Consider the following 15373-nt stretch of genomic DNA (forward strand, 5'->3'; position numbering starts at 1 on the left):
TATCTCTCACAGTGGCCTTTCTAATGGCTTGATCAAGGTCTTTCTCCTTATAACCTCGAGCCAATAACCGTTGTTTGAGGTCACCTGCCTGTTCTATGAAGTCTTGTAACTCTGTGTTGTTCCTGCGCAAGCGCAGGAATTGACCATAGGGAAGGGACTCAGTGACATGTTTAGGGTGGTAACTGTTTGAATGTAGAATAGTATTGGAGGCTGTCGGTTTGCGATAGCCTTTCGTCAGAATTCCTTCATGGGTAACGGCTAATTCAAGGTCGAGGAAGCATACATTTTCTCGTGACCACTCCATAGTAAATTGCATGTTCACCTCATTATGGTTCAAATACTCTAAGAATGAGTCGAGGAGTGGAATGTCGCCTGACCAAAAGGCCAAGACGTCATCCACATACCTGGACCACATTCTCAGGGCCGAACGGAAAGGATTGTTGTCAGAATGGACATAGAGCTCTTCCCATGCACCCAAGAAAAGATTTGCATAAGTGCAAGCCACCGGTGTCCCCATCGCGGTGCCCGAGACCTGCTGGTACCAAGTTTCATCAAAGAGAAAAGCATTGTGTGTGAGGACGAACTCCAAACATTCACATACAAAATTATTGAAGACAGCATCTTTTGTGTCTCTTTCAAGGTACATTCTAACGGCACTTATACCGTCAATATGTGGAATCCTGCTATACAAACTAGTGACATCGATGGTCACCAACAGGTCTCCCGTGCACCACGATGAGGACCCAAGGCCCTCGAGAACATCAATAGTGTCACTAAGATGTGATGGAATGTGTGTTAGGAGTGGCCGGAGAATGTGGTCCAGGTATCTTGACAATCTTTCCGTGACCGATCCCAGACCCGACACAATGGGTCGGCCCGGGGGGTCGGTCAAGGACTTGTGTATTTTTGGTAGACAATACCATACTGGCTTAACCGGGAAGGAAGGCAAAAGGTTAGTTGCTAATGCAGGAGTTAAGCAGCCATAATCTACCCCTCTCCGTAAGAGAGGTACTGCTTCACACTGACACACCAAACTCACCGTGTAACGCACCGCAAACAGCTGTTTGTGTAGTGACGGCCGTGCTGGACTGGTGCGCACCATGGCGAGAGTGCAGGTTTTGGTGGCTTTACAGCCCATATGGTCGCCTGGCTGATGTAGCTGAATGACAGAACAGTGACTGTCCAGCTGATCAAATTTGGTCTGACCACAATGAGGCAACGACCTTATCATCGTGGGTGTGCCCCCCGAGACACTCATCTAGGCGCCGGTCATTGCTTCATTGTGATACGCAAGCCCCTTCACCACGGCAAGGTAATGATCACGAAGGGGAATGGGCGCATGTACATGCCTTTTCTTTTGTTGTTGCAGCTGCCCGCTGTGCAGCCAGAAAAATTAGGCAGTCATGTTCACGCACCAGAAAAATTATTACAGTGGCCACTGCTAGCAGCGGCCTAAAAAATTCAGCAATCCGCCTGGAGTCCCGGACCCTGTTGGTGGTGGCGGAGAAGGTAGTCAAGCGGCCTGCAGGCAGACATGCTGTGTGGAGGGACTGGGAGCGACTTAGTCTTCTTGGGGCAGGCCAGGCAGCCAGTCACACGGCGTGCAGGCAGAGATGCTGTGAGTGCGGGGACTGACTTAGTCTTGGGGCGGGCAGCAGCCCTCCGGGATCCATGCCTCATTCATTTTGATAAAGGTGAGGTACTTAACACTTTTGTGACTTAGGCGACTTCTCTTCTCTGTGACAATGCCTCCAGCTGCGCTGAAGGTCCTTTCTGACAGGACGCTTGCGGCAGGGCAGGAGAGAAGTTGGATGGCAAATTGGGACAGCTCTGGCCACAGGTCAAGCCTGCGCACCCAGTAGTTCAAGGGTTCCTCATCGCTGTTCACAGCAGTGTCTACATCCACACTTAAGGCCAGGTAGTCGGCTACCTGCCGTTCCAGGCGTTGGTGGAGGGTGGATCCGGAAGGGCTACGGCGAGGCGTTGGACTAAAGAACGTCCGCATGTCCGACATCACCATGAGATCGCTGGAGCGTCCTGTCTTTGACTGCGTGGACACGGGAGGAGGAGTAGTGGCAGTGGTACCTTCCTGGCGTTGTGCCGTCACATCACCCTTAAAGGCATTGTAAAGCATAGTTGACAGCTGGTTCTGCATGTGCTGCATCCTTTCCACCTTCCGGTGAGTTGGTAACAGGTCCGCCACTTTGTGCCTGTACCGAGGGTCTAGTAGTGTGGCCACCCAGTACAGCTCATTCCCCTTGAGGTTTTTTATACGGGGGTCCCTCAACAGGCAGGACAGCATAAAAGACGACATCTGCACAAAGTCGGATCCAGTACCCTCCATCTCCTCTTGCTCTTCCTCAGTGACGTCAGGTAAGTCAACCTCCTCCCCCCAGCCGCGAACAATACCACGGGAAGGTTGAGCAGCACAAGCCCCTTGCGATGCCTGCTGAGGTTGTTCTCCTGCCGCTGTCCCCTCCTCCTCCTCCTCCTCCCCCAAAGAAACACCTTGCTCATCATCCTCTGAGTCTGACTCGTCTTCTGCACACGACTTCTCTTCTTCCTCCTCCTCCCCCCTCTGTGCTGCCGCAGGTGTTGAGGAAACAGCTGGGTCTGATGAAAATTGGTCCCATGCCTGTTCCTGCCGTAACGGTTCCTGGTCACGCTCATTCACAGCTTCATCCGCCACTCTACGCACAGCACGCTCCAAGAAGTAAGCGTAGGGAATTAAGTCGCTGATGGTGCCCTCACTGCGGCTCACCAGGTTGGTCACCTCCTCAAACGGCCGCATGAGCCTGCATGCATTTTCCATCAGTGTCCAGTTGTCGGGCCAGAACATCCCCATCTTCCCAGACTGTTTCATTCTACTGTAGTTGTAGAGGTAGTGGGTCACAGCTTTCTTCTGTTCTAGCAGGCGGGAGAACATGAGCAGGGTCGAGTTCCAGCGAGTCGGGCTATCGCAAATGAGGCGTCTCACCGGCATGTTGTTTTTGCGCTGAATTTCCGCAAAGCGTGCCATGGCTGTGTAAGACCGCCTCAAATGCCCACAGAACTTCCTGGCCTGCTTCAGGACATTCGCTAAGCCAGGGTACTTTGCCACAAATCTTTGAACCACTAGATTCATGACATGTGCCATGCAGGGTATGTGTGTCAGCTTCCCCATATGCAAAGCGGCAAGCAGATTGCTGCCATTGTTGCACACCACGTTGCCTATCTCCAGGTGGTGCGGGGTCAGCCACTCATCCACCTGTTTCTTAAGAGCAGCCAGGAGAGCTGCTCCAGTGTGACTCTCCGCTTTGAGACAAGACATGTCTAAGATGGCGTGACACCGTCTTACCTGGCATGCAGCATAGGCCCTGCGGAGCTGGGGCTGTGTAGCTGGAGAGGAGAACTGCCACTCAGCCAAGGAGGAGGAGGACAGCGAAGAGCATTTAGCAGGAGGAGAGGAGGTGGCAGGAGGCCTGCCTGCAAGCCGTGGAGGTGTCACAATTTGGTCCGCTGTGCCCTGCTTGCCATCGTTCACCACCAGGTTCACCCAATGGGCTGTGTAGGTAATGTAGCGGCCCTGCCCGTGCTTGGCAGACCAGGCATCCGTGGTCAGGTGTACCCTTGACCCAACGCTCTTCGCAAGAGATGACACCACTTGCCTCTCAACTTCACGGTGCAGTTGGGGTATGGCCTTTCTCAAAAAATAAGTGCGGCCTGGCATCTTCCACTGCGGTGTTCCGATGGCCACAAATTTACGGAAGGCCTCAGAGTCCACCAGCCGGTATGGTAACAGCTGCCGAGCTAACAGTTCCGCCACGCCAGCTGTCAGACGCCGGGCAAGGGGGTGACTGGCCGAAATTGGCTTCTTCCGCTCAAACATTTCCTTCACGGACACCTGACTGCTGCTGTGGGCAGAGGAGCAGGAACCGCTCAAGGGCAGAGGCGGAGTGGAGGAGGGTGCCTGTGAAGGTGGAAGGGAGAAAGCAGCAGAAGCAGATAATGCACCTGATGGAGGAGGAAGAGGAGAAGGAGGGTGGCTTTGCTTTTGTGTGCTGCTGCTGCTTTTGCTCAGGTGGCCATCCCATTGCTGTTTGTGCCTTTTCTCCAGGTGCCTTCGTAAGGCACTTGTCCCTACGTGAGTGTTGGCCTTTCCACGGCTCAATTTTTGTTGGCAGAGCGAACAGATGGCTTTGGTCCGATCTGAGGCACACACATTAAAAAATTTCCACACCGCTGAGCCACCCTGGGATGTGGGCACTATGGGGACCTCAGCAGCTGATGCTGAAGGGCAAGTTGGCTGGCTGTACATAGGTGGCGATACATGGTGCCGGACACTGCCACCAGCTGTTTCTGACGAAGAGCTGCCCCAGCTTCTTTCAGCAACTTCTCTCCTCCTACTACTCTCTGACTCCCCCTCTGAACTGTCCCCCTCTTCATCTCCTCTATTGGGAACATACAGAGGATCCCTATCATCGTCATCATCGTAGTCATCCTGCCCAGCTTCGCTTGCCTCAGACAAATCCAAACTTGCACCATCAGTAGGTCCTTCATCCTCCTGACACGTTACATCCATAGTGTTGCCGCGTAACTCAGACATATGAGCTGGTGAAAATTCATCTGGCTGTAACAACAATGGCTGTGCATCAGTGATTTCACCACTAAATAATTCTTGCGAAGTGTCAAATGCAGCGGAAGTGGTGCTAGTAGTAGCACTGGTGGCTGAGCAAGATGAGGTGTTCTGTGTCGCTAAATACTCAACCACGTCCTGACAATCTTGGGAGGTGATGGGACGTGCCTTCTTCCGAGCACTGTACTGTGGGCCAGGTCCACACGAAATTACATTTACACGACCTCGCGCAGACCTGCCGGGTGGCCTTCCTCTGGCTCTGGCACTACCTCTTCCTCTACCTGTTTTGTCCATATCGGGTATGCACGGAGTGGTATATCACACTGCGTGCACTCACGTAGGTAGGTGGGTTCACTTAACTGCACAGGTATGCGCACTGATGCGGTGGGTTCACTGAACAGAACAGGTATACAGTGGCGGGTTCACAGAACAGAACAGGTATGCAGTGGCAGGTTCACTGAACACAACAGGTATGCAGTGGCGGGTTCACTAAACAGAACAGGTATACAGTGGCGGGTCCACTGAACAGAACAGGTATGCAGTGGCGGGTTCACTAAACAGAACAGGTATACAGTGGCGGGTTCACTAAACAGAACAGGTATACAGTGGTGGGTTCACAGAACAGGTATGCAGTGGCAGGTTCACTGAACACAACAGGTATGCAGTGGCGGGTTCACTGAACACAACAGGTATGCAGTGGCGGGTTCACTGAACACAACAGGTATGCAGTGGCGGGTTCACTGAACAGGTATACAGTGGCGGGTCCACTGAACAGAACAGGTATGCAGTGGCGGGTTCACTAAACAGAACAGGTATACAGTGGCGGGTTCACAGAACAGGTATGCAGTGGCAGGTTCACTGAACACAACAGGTATGCAGTGGCGGGTTCACTGAACAGGTATACAGTGGCGGGTCCACTGAACAGAACAGGTATGCAGTGGCGGGTTCACTGAACAGGTATACAGTGGCGGGTCCACTGAACAGAACAGGTATGCAGTGGCGGGTTCACTAAACAGAACAGGTATACAGTGGCGGGTTCACTAAACAGAACAGGTATACAGTGGCGGGTTCACAGAACAGGTATACAGTGGCGGGTCCACTGAACAGAACAGGTATGCAGTGGTGGGTTCACTAAACAGAACAGGTATACAGTGGCGGGTTCACTAAACAGAACAGGTATACAGTGGCGGTTCACAGAACAGGTATGCAGTGGCAGGTTCACTGAACACAACAGGTATGCAGTGGCGGGTTCACTGAACAGGTATACAGTGGCGGGTCCACTGAACAGAACAGGTATGCAGTGGCGGGTTCACTAAACAGAACAGGTATACAGTGGCGGGTTCACAGAACAGGTATGCAGTGGCAGGTTCACTGAACACAACAGGTATGCAGTGGCGGGTTCACTGAACAGGTATACAGTGGCGGGTCCACTGAACAGAACAGGTATGCAGTGGCGGGTTCACTGAACAGGTATACAGTGGCGGGTCCACTGAACAGAACAGGTATGCAGTGGCGGGTTCACTAAACAGAACAGGTATACAGTGGCGGGTTCACTAAACAGAACAGGTATACAGTGGCGGGTTCACAGAACAGGTATGCAGTGGCAGGTTCACTGAACACAACAGGTATGCAGTGGCGGGTTCACTGAACACAACAGGTATGCAGTGGCGGGTTCACTGAACAGGTATACAGTGGCGGGTCCACTGAACAGAACAGGTATGCAGTGGCGGGTTCACTAAACAGAACAGGTATACAGTGGCGGGTTCACTAAACAGAACAGGTATACAGTGGCGGGTTCACAGAACAGGTATGCAGTGGCAGGTTCACTGAACACAACAGGTATGCAGTGGCGGGTTCACTGAACAGGTATACAGTGGCGGGTCCACTGAACAGAACAGGTATGCAGTGGCGGGTTCACTAAACAGAACAGGTATACAGTGGCGGGTTCACAGAACAGGTATGCAGTGGCAGGTTCACTGAACACAACAGGTATGCAGTGGCGGGTTCACTGAACAGGTATACAGTGGCGGGTCCACTGAACAGAACAGGTATGCAGTGGCGGGTTCACTGAACAGGTATACAGTGGCGGGTCCACTGAACAGAACAGGTATGCAGTGGCGGGTTCACTGAACAGGTATACAGTGGCGGGTCCACTGAACAGAACAGGTATGCAGTGGCGGGTTCACTGAACAGGTATACAGTGGCGGGTCCACTGAACAGAACAGGTATGCAGTGGCGGGTTCACTAAACAGAACAGGTATACAGTGGCGGGTTCACTAAACAGAACAGGTATACAGTGGCGGGTTCACAGAACAGGTATACAGTGGCGGGTCCACTGAACAGAACAGGTATGCAGTGGTGGGTTCACTAAACAGAACAGGTATACAGTGGCGGGTTCACTAAACAGAACAGGTATACAGTGGCGGTTCACAGAACAGGTATGCAGTGGCAGGTTCACTGAACACAACAGGTATGCAGTGGCGGGTTCACTGAACAGGTATACAGTGGCGGGTCCACTGAACAGAACAGGTATGCAGTGGCGGGTTCACTAAACAGAACAGGTATACAGTGGCGGGTTCACAGAACAGGTATGCAGTGGCAGGTTCACTGAACACAACAGGTATGCAGTGGCGGGTTCACTGAACAGGTATACAGTGGCGGGTCCACTGAACAGAACAGGTATGCAGTGGCGGGTTCACTGAACAGGTATACAGTGGCGGGTCCACTGAACAGAACAGGTATGCAGTGGCGGGTTCACTAAACAGAACAGGTATACAGTGGCGGGTTCACTAAACAGAACAGGTATACAGTGGCGGGTTCACAGAACAGGTATGCAGTGGCAGGTTCACTGAACACAACAGGTATGCAGTGGTGGGTTCACTGAACACAACAGGTATGCAGTGGCGGGTTCACTGAACAGGTATACAGTGGCGGGTCCACTGAACAGAACAGGTATGCAGTGGCGGGTTCACTAAACAGAACAGGTATACAGTGGCGGGTTCACTAAACAGAACAGGTATACAGTGGCGGGTTCACAGAACAGGTATGCAGTGGCAGGTTCACTGAACACAACAGGTATGCAGTGGCGGGTTCACTGAACAGGTATACAGTGGCGGGTCCACTGAACAGAACAGGTATGCAGTGGCGGGTTCACTAAACAGAACAGGTATACAGTGGCGGGTTCACAGAACAGGTATGCAGTGGCAGGTTCACTGAACACAACAGGTATGCAGTGGCGGGTTCACTGAACAGGTATACAGTGGCGGGTCCACTGAACAGAACAGGTATGCAGTGGCGGGTTCACTGAACAGGTATACAGTGGCGGGTCCACTGAACAGAACAGGTATGCAGTGGCGGGTTCACTGAACAGGTATACAGTGGCGGGTCCACTGAACAGAACAGGTATGCAGTGGCAGGTTCACTGAACAGGTATGCAGTGGTGGGTTCACAGCACAGGTATGCAGTGGTGGGTTCACAGAACAGGTATGCAGTGGTGGGTTCACAGCACAGGTATGCAGTGGTGGGTTCAATGAACAGGTATACAGTGGCGGGTCCACTGAACAGAACAGGTATGCAGTGGCAGGTTCACTGAACAGGTATGCAGTGGTGGGTTCACAGCACAGGTATACAGTGGTGGGTTCACAGAACAGGTATGCAGTGGCAGGTTCACTGAACACAACAGGTATGCAGTGGCGGGTTCACTGAACACAACAGGTATGCAGTGGCGGGTTCACTGAACACAACAGGTATGCAGTGGCGGGTTCACTGAACAGGTATACAGTGGCGGGTCCACTGAACAGAACAGGTATGCAGTGGCGGGTTCACTGAACAGGTATACAGTGGCGGGTCCACTGAACAGAACAGGTATGCAGTGGCGGGTTCACTAAACAGAACAGGTATACAGTGGCGGGTTCACTAAACAGAACAGGTATACAGTGGCGGGTTCACAGAACAGGTATACAGTGGCGGGTCCACTGAACAGAACAGGTATGCAGTGGTGGGTTCACTAAACAGAACAGGTATACAGTGGCGGGTTCACTAAACAGAACAGGTATACAGTGGCGGTTCACAGAACAGGTATGCAGTGGCAGGTTCACTGAACACAACAGGTATGCAGTGGCGGGTTCACTGAACAGGTATACAGTGGCGGGTCCACTGAACAGAACAGGTATGCAGTGGCGGGTTCACTAAACAGAACAGGTATACAGTGGCGGGTTCACAGAACAGGTATGCAGTGGCAGGTTCACTGAACACAACAGGTATGCAGTGGCGGGTTCACTGAACAGGTATACAGTGGCGGGTCCACTGAACAGAACAGGTATGCAGTGGCGGGTTCACTAAACAGAACAGGTATACAGTGGCGGGTTCACAGAACAGGTATGCAGTGGCAGGTTCACTGAACACAACAGGTATGCAGTGGCGGGTTCACTGAACAGGTATACAGTGGCGGGTCCACTGAACAGAACAGGTATGCAGTGGCGGGTTCACTGAACAGGTATACAGTGGCGGGTCCACTGAACAGAACAGGTATGCAGTGGCGGGTTCACTAAACAGAACAGGTATACAGTGGCGGGTTCACTAAACAGAACAGGTATACAGTGGCGGGTTCACAGAACAGGTATGCAGTGGCAGGTTCACTGAACACAACAGGTATGCAGTGGCGGGTTCACTGAACACAACAGGTATGCAGTGGCGGGTTCACTGAACAGGTATACAGTGGCGGGTCCACTGAACAGAACAGGTATGCAGTGGCGGGTTCACTAAACAGAACAGGTATACAGTGGCGGGTTCACTAAACAGAACAGGTATACAGTGGCGGGTTCACAGAACAGGTATGCAGTGGCAGGTTCACTGAACACAACAGGTATGCAGTGGCGGGTTCACTGAACAGGTATACAGTGGCGGGTCCACTGAACAGAACAGGTATGCAGTGGCGGGTTCACTAAACAGAACAGGTATACAGTGGCGGGTTCACAGAACAGGTATGCAGTGGCAGGTTCACTGAACACAACAGGTATGCAGTGGCGGGTTCACTGAACAGGTATACAGTGGCGGGTCCACTGAACAGAACAGGTATGCAGTGGCGGGTTCACTGAACAGGTATACAGTGGCGGGTCCACTGAACAGAACAGGTATGCAGTGGCGGGTTCACTGAACAGGTATACAGTGGCGGGTCCACTGAACAGAACAGGTATGCAGTGGCGGGTTCACTGAACAGGTATACAGTGGCGGGTCCACTGAACAGAACAGGTATGCAGTGGCGGGTTCACTAAACAGAACAGGTATACAGTGGCGGGTTCACTAAACAGAACAGGTATACAGTGGCGGGTTCACAGAACAGGTATACAGTGGCGGGTCCACTGAACAGAACAGGTATGCAGTGGTGGGTTCACTAAACAGAACAGGTATACAGTGGCGGGTTCACTAAACAGAACAGGTATACAGTGGCGGTTCACAGAACAGGTATGCAGTGGCAGGTTCACTGAACACAACAGGTATGCAGTGGCGGGTTCACTGAACAGGTATACAGTGGCGGGTCCACTGAACAGAACAGGTATGCAGTGGCGGGTTCACTAAACAGAACAGGTATACAGTGGCGGGTTCACAGAACAGGTATGCAGTGGCAGGTTCACTGAACACAACAGGTATGCAGTGGCGGGTTCACTGAACAGGTATACAGTGGCGGGTCCACTGAACAGAACAGGTATGCAGTGGCGGGTTCACTGAACAGGTATACAGTGGCGGGTCCACTGAACAGAACAGGTATGCAGTGGCGGGTTCACTAAACAGAACAGGTATACAGTGGCGGGTTCACTAAACAGAACAGGTATACAGTGGCGGGTTCACAGAACAGGTATGCAGTGGCAGGTTCACTGAACACAACAGGTATGCAGTGGTGGGTTCACTGAACACAACAGGTATGCAGTGGCGGGTTCACTGAACAGGTATACAGTGGCGGGTCCACTGAACAGAACAGGTATGCAGTGGCGGGTTCACTAAACAGAACAGGTATACAGTGGCGGGTTCACTAAACAGAACAGGTATACAGTGGCGGGTTCACAGAACAGGTATGCAGTGGCAGGTTCACTGAACACAACAGGTATGCAGTGGCGGGTTCACTGAACAGGTATACAGTGGCGGGTCCACTGAACAGAACAGGTATGCAGTGGCGGGTTCACTAAACAGAACAGGTATACAGTGGCGGGTTCACAGAACAGGTATGCAGTGGCAGGTTCACTGAACACAACAGGTATGCAGTGGCGGGTTCACTGAACAGGTATACAGTGGCGGGTCCACTGAACAGAACAGGTATGCAGTGGCGGGTTCACTGAACAGGTATACAGTGGCGGGTCCACTGAACAGAACAGGTATGCAGTGGCGGGTTCACTGAACAGGTATACAGTGGCGGGTCCACTGAACAGAACAGGTATGCAGTGGCAGGTTCACTGAACAGGTATGCAGTGGTGGGTTCACAGCACAGGTATGCAGTGGTGGGTTCACAGAACAGGTATGCAGTGGTGGGTTCACAGCACAGGTATGCAGTGGTGGGTTCAATGAACAGGTATACAGTGGCGGGTCCACTGAACAGAACAGGTATGCAGTGGCAGGTTCACTGAACAGGTATGCAGTGGTGGGTTCACAGCACAGGTATACAGTGGTGGGTTCACAGAACAGGTATGCAGTGGCAGGTTCACTGAACACAACAGGTATGCAGTGGCGGGTTCACTGAACACAACAGGTATGCAGTGGCGGGTTCACTGAACACAACAGGTATGCAGTGGCGGGTTCACTGAACAGGTATACAGTGGCGGGTCCACTGAACAGAACAGGTATGCAGTGGCGGGTTCACTGAACAGGTATACAGTGGCGGGTCCACTGAACAGAACAGGTATGCAGTGGCGGGTTCACTAAACAGAACAGGTATACAGTGGCGGGTTCACTAAACAGAACAGGTATACAGTGGCGGGTTCACAGAACAGGTATACAGTGGCGGGTCCACTGAACAGAACAGGTATGCAGTGGTGGGTTCACTAAACAGAACAGGTATACAGTGGCGGGTTCACTAAACAGAACAGGTATACAGTGGCGGTTCACAGAACAGGTATGCAGTGGCAGGTTCACTGAACACAACAGGTATGCAGTGGCGGGTTCACTGAACAGGTATACAGTGGCGGGTCCACTGAACAGAACAGGTATGCAGTGGCGGGTTCACTAAACAGAACAGGTATACAGTGGCGGGTTCACAGAACAGGTATGCAGTGGCAGGTTCACTGAACACAACAGGTATGCAGTGGCGGGTTCACTGAACAGGTATACAGTGGCGGGTCCACTGAACAGAACAGGTATGCAGTGGCGGGTTCACTGAACAGGTATACAGTGGCGGGTCCACTGAACAGAACAGGTATGCAGTGGCGGGTTCACTAAACAGAACCGGTATACAGTGGCGGGTTCACTAAACAGAACAGGTATACAGTGGCGGGTTCACAGAACAGGTATGCAGTGGCAGGTTCACTGAACACAACAGGTATGCAGTGGCGGGTTCACTGAACACAACAGGTATGCAGTGGTAGGTTCACTGAACAGGTATACAGTGGCGGGTCCACTGAACAGAACAGGTATGCAGTGGCGGGTTCACTAAACAGAACAGGTATACAGTGGCGGGTTCACTAAACAGAACAGGTATACAGTGGCGGGTTCACAGAACAGGTATGCAGTGGCAGGTTCACTGAACACAACAGGTATGCAGTGGCAGGTTCACTGAACAGGTATACAGTGGCGGGTCCACTGAACAGAACAGGTATGCAGTGGCGGGTTCACTAAACAGAACAGGTATACAGTGGCGGGTTCACAGAACAGGTATGCAGTGGCAGGTTCACTGAACACAACAGGTATGCAGTGGCGGGTTCACTGAACAGGTATACAGTGGCGGGTCCACTGAACAGAACAGGTATGCAGTGGCGGGTTCACTGAACAGGTATACAGTGGCGGGTCCACTGAACAGAACAGGTATGCAGTGGCGGGTTCACTGAACAGGTATACAGTGGCGGGTCCACTGAACAGAACAGGTATGCAGTGGCAGGTTCACTGAACAGGTATGCAGTGGTGGGTTCACAGCACAGGTATGCAGTGGTGGGTTCACAGAACAGGTATGCAGTGGTGGGTTCACAGCACAGGTATGCAGTGGTGGGTTCAATGAACAGGTATACAGTGGCGGGTCCACTGAACAGAACAGGTATGCAGTGGCAGGTTCACTGAACAGGTATGCAGTGATGGGTTCACAGCACAGGTATGCAGTGGTGGGTTCACTGAACAGGTATGCAGTGGTGGGTTCACAGCACAGGTATGCAGTGGTGGGTTCACAGCACAGGTATGCAGTGGTGGGTTCACAGCACAGGTATGCAGTGGTGGGTTCACAGAACAGGTATGCAGCCAGACAGGAACAAGTTAAGCCTAACTAATCTTTCCCTGAGAGACAGTCTGCAGCAACTCGCCCTACTCTCACTAACGCAGGCAGCACACGAGTGACCGTAATGGCCGCCGCTGCCTGCCTTATATAAGGGGGGGTGGGGCTCCAGGGGCTAGTGTAGCCTAATTGGCTACACTGGGCCTGCTGACTGTGATGTAGAGGGTCAAAGTTGACCCTCCATGTGCATTATGGGGCGAACCGAACTTCCGCAAAGGTTCGCCTGCGGGACGCGAACGCGAACCACCGAAGTTCGCGTGGAACCGTTCGCAGGCGAACCGTTCGGCCCAACTCTACCAGGGAACAGTGATGGTCGTAGTCAGCCAACTTCGCTACGCTGGAAATACGAGTAGTTTTACGCAATTACGCTTCTCCAAACTACGGCTCCGAAAACAAATATTCGCTTCGCATGCATTTCGTAGAATACGCGTTAAAATACGCAATTACGCGTAGTGCGAAGCGTAGTGTATGCGGATACTTATGCCCGCATGCATATAATTGTATGCATTAATTTCTTTAGAAATGCATATACTGGGAACATTCCCTTTCCAATGCGTAAATTTGTATGCATACAATCGCATGCGGAAAATTAGACGCGAGTAATGCATTCGTAGTTCACTACGCAATACACATGTTAACTACGCATAGTGGGCGTAAGCTACGCGTAGCGGTACTTCGCTACGCGTAAATTCGTAAGCGTAGGTTTGAAACTTCGCCTATGAACTACGATGCGTAGATGCGAACTACGATGCGTAAATTCGCACTGGCATAGTTTCTGCTCATCCCTGCCAGGGAAATGTATGGGGGAGGGGTCACTAGACACCAGGCAACTGTATAGGGGAGGGAGGACTACTATACGCTACGGAACTGTATAGGGGTTGGAGGGGGGGGAGGCATTAGAGACCTGGAAGGTGGCCAGTAGACATTGAGGTTGGCCCACGACTAGGTCCCAGTGTGCAATTTTGTCCCCCTTTGTATTTGAGTTTGACACCCCTGACCTAAGGCTAGACAGGTCAGTGTACTGATAGTAAAAGGGGCTGACTCACTCAAAGGCAGACTCACTGCTACTCTGCGGCTACAGCTCCCTCAGCTCACGGTTACTCACAGTAAGTAATCGCCGGCATATGTACTTTCCTCCTGACGCTGTGCATACAGCAATCTCCGTCCGCGGCTCACAACACACTCCTAGGTCAGCCACGCTGCCGGTGCCAGACTAGTCGTCAGCATTATTCCTGCTGTGCTTTGGCATTAGTAGAGCTATAATGCAATTCATTCCTTTTCAAATCAGTTAAATAATGACAGCATCAATAATCATAATAACAACAACAAAGACAGCAATAGTAGCAACAAAATAATAATAATGAATTGCAGTCACATTTAATGTAAGTGCATACTTTATTCATTAAGAAATTGCTAAAGCATTTGTTATTCGTGTGCAGTTGGCACAGCATGATAACTATTGATCAGCTGTTAAATCGACATTATTACTAGTTAAATAGCCCATCATAGCCAGAGACAAACAGAGAGAAAATGGCGCCCAGTGCAGGGTATGCGCTTTGCTTCCACCACCTTTCTTTCTTTCTTTCTTTCTTTCTTTCTTTCTTTCTTTCTTTCTTTCTTTCTTTCTTTCTTTCTTTCTTTCTTTCTTCCACTTTCTGGCTCTGTTAATTACATTTATAAAATATCCTTTTTAGATTGCATCACTATTTACCATTTTTAATTTAACTTCCGGTATTCCAGAGAATTTACTTAAAGAGACTCCGTAACAAAAATTGCATCCTGTTTTTTATCATCCTACAAGTTCCAAAAGCTATTGTAATGTGTTCTGGCTTACTGCAACACTTTCTGCTATCACAGTCTCTGTAATAAATCAATGTATCTTTCCCCTGTCAGACTTGTCGGCCTGTGTCTGGAAGGCTGCCAAGTTCTTCAGTGTTGTGTTTCTGCTATGAACTCACCCTTTCAGGCCCCTCTCTGCACACTGCCTGTGTGATATTTAGATTAGTGCAGCTTCTCTCTGCTCTCGTATCTTTTACAAGCTGGATAAAGTGTCCTCTGAGCTGGCTGGGCTTTCACATACTGAGGAAATTCAGACAAGGGCAAAGCTGTTTGCAGGAAGAAAAGAGCAGCCTGAAACTTCAGTGCATGAGAGCAGAAGAGGGAAAGAAACACACAAATGATCTCTTGAGATTCAAAAGGAAGGCTGTATACAGCCTGCTTGTGTATGGATGTATTTTCTATGTGTGGACATATTGTACATCAATCTACTTCCTGTTTTGGTGGCCATTTTGTTT

The sequence above is a fragment of the Hyperolius riggenbachi genome, chromosome 3, assembly GCF_040937935.1.
Source record: "Hyperolius riggenbachi isolate aHypRig1 chromosome 3, aHypRig1.pri, whole genome shotgun sequence".
NCBI lineage: Eukaryota > Metazoa > Chordata > Amphibia > Anura > Hyperoliidae > Hyperolius > Hyperolius riggenbachi.